The 2,244-nt window shown below is 45.1% G+C and overlaps 1 non-coding gene across 1 annotated transcript; it reads left to right on the top strand.

The window, feature by feature from the left end:
* Window positions 1-1,041: 1,041 nt before the first annotated feature.
* On the top strand, window positions 1,042-1,123 carry trnav-uac (transfer RNA valine (anticodon UAC)). The gene has a single exon. It is a non-coding gene; the product is annotated as a tRNA-Val (tRNA).
* Window positions 1,124-2,244: the final 1,121 nt, after the last annotated feature.

Raw genomic sequence — 2,244 nt, 5'->3', positions numbered from 1 at the left:
CCGGCAGAACGGTCAGGCAGGCGGGTACGGAGTCCAGAAAACAGGAAAGGGTCAAAACCAGGAAGATTAGCAAAAATAGAATAGAAGGAGAAGTACAAGAAAACCGCTGGTTGACTTGAAAAACATAGTACGAACTGGCCATGACTGACCCAGCTCCACAACGCTGTCTCGCAGCAAGGAGCCACCATTGGAGTTACTGCAATGCCTTATGGAGGGATTCTCTCGCTACCCCCTCCGGAGCACTACGCTGGAGATTTTGGAACCTGCCGGGCCTTTCTCTCCCAGTGATCCCTCATCTTCAAGCTGCAGCCTTCTTCGTCCCCTTGGACCGCACGAAGACAGCATACCTCATAACGCTGATGTCCGGGAGTGCCCTCGCCTGATCTATGGTGGTGTGGGAGCAATAGTACGCTGTTTGTCTCAGACTGGAGGAGTTTGTGGCGGAGGTATGTAAGGTGTGAGATTCTCCGTTGTCCGGGAGAGAGGCTACTCGTAAGCTGCAACAGGTATGTCAAGACTCCAGTAGTGTGGCAGACTACGCAGTGGATTTTCGCACGTTGGCGGCTGAGAGTGCCTGGAACACGGAAGCCTTGTTAGACATGTTCCTTCCCAGATTATCGGAGGTGATTTTAGATGACCTCGCAGCCCGGGAGCTGCCCGGACCTTGACTCCCTCATAGCCTTGACCATCCGGATCGATGGGTGGCTACAGGAACATAGGAGGGAGAGGGAATCTGTTCCCTGTCGCTGTTGCTCATCCTTGATTCCCACCTCGCCTCAGAGGAATCCCGGAAATCCCCAACATCTACATTTCCGAGTGAATCCGATGTCACCCGAGTTCTCTCGGGAATCACTGAGGGCTGCTTACTCGCCTCCTACGGAGACTATGTAACTGGGCAGGTCTAGATTGTCTCCTGCTTAGTTTTGAATCCGGCGTTGTTTTGCGTATCAATTCATAAACCATGTGCCATGGAATGGGTACATTGAAAATCTCTTCCCAACTATTTTGAAATTTAGATGACACAGCTGTCCATTTTTTGTCTTCCCTGTGGCTCAGTTGGTAGAGCATGGTGTTTACAACGCCAGGGTTGTGGGTTCGATTCCCACTGGGGGGCCAGTACAAAAAAAACTTATGCATGAAATGAAATGAAATGTATGTATTCACTACTGTAAGTTGCTCTGGATAAGAGTGTCTGCTAAATGACAAATGTAAATGTAAATGCTTAGTGCTTACGCAGACAACACACCAAGAGCTGTCTGTATTGTGGAGCAACTGGACATTTTTTATCGACTTGCCCATTAAAAGACCAGGCTCATCAGTAGGAATGAGTTCACTTGTGAGCCTTTACTACTCGTAACCCCCTCTATGCTACCCTGTTGTGGGGAGGCCAGTCCAAGTCCATCCGGGTGCTCATTGACTCTGGGGCCGATGAGAGCTTTATGGACACTACCCTGGTGTCGGAGCTGGGCATCTCCACTTAACTCCTTTCCATTCTGATGGACGTCAGAGCGCTGGATGGGCGCTCTATTGGCAGAGTCAACCACAGTACAGTTTCTATCCACCTGCAAGTGTCAGGCAACCACAGTGAATCCATGCAGTTTCTGCTCCTGGAGTCTCCTCATGTACCCATGTTTTATTTTTTTCTTTAGAGGTGGATCAGCATAATATTGCGGAAAGATTGGATGCTTCCATCAATGTAATTGTCTGCATCATTTCCAATCCCCCATATCTTTTTTTGTAAATATATATATCCATATACATACATGTACATACCCATACATATACATATGCATACAAAAACATAGATACTTTTTTTAGAATATACCTTTATTATTCCCCGCAAACCCTACCACCCTTCCCCCAATTGGAGTAAACTAATAAACAATAACACTTAAGCTTTTACCTTCAGTTTATACATATTATACACATTTTACAGACAAACTATTTTACAATAGTTATATTTTGTTTGTTTTTAGTTCTTCCTCTATTTCTGATGTCCATCCAGTTTGATTTATATTTGTAACTGTGCTATTTCTCAACATTTCTGAACCCATATACATTTCACAGACCCCATATGTTTTACATTGGTTATCTTGTTATTAGTCCCACGCCTTCAGCTCCACTCATCTATCTCTTAACGCCATATATTTTTCAACTGTGCTGTGATGCTTCACAAAAGTACTGAACCTTTCTATTCTCATAGCTTCTACAGACTGTAAATTAAAGATAACGTTTTTTGCTAAA

Source organism: Salmo salar, chromosome ssa20, assembly GCF_905237065.1.
Source record: "Salmo salar chromosome ssa20, Ssal_v3.1, whole genome shotgun sequence".
In the NCBI taxonomy this organism is placed as follows: Eukaryota; Metazoa; Chordata; class Actinopteri; order Salmoniformes; family Salmonidae; genus Salmo; species Salmo salar.
This window is presented reverse-complemented; position numbering and strand designations above follow the sequence as displayed.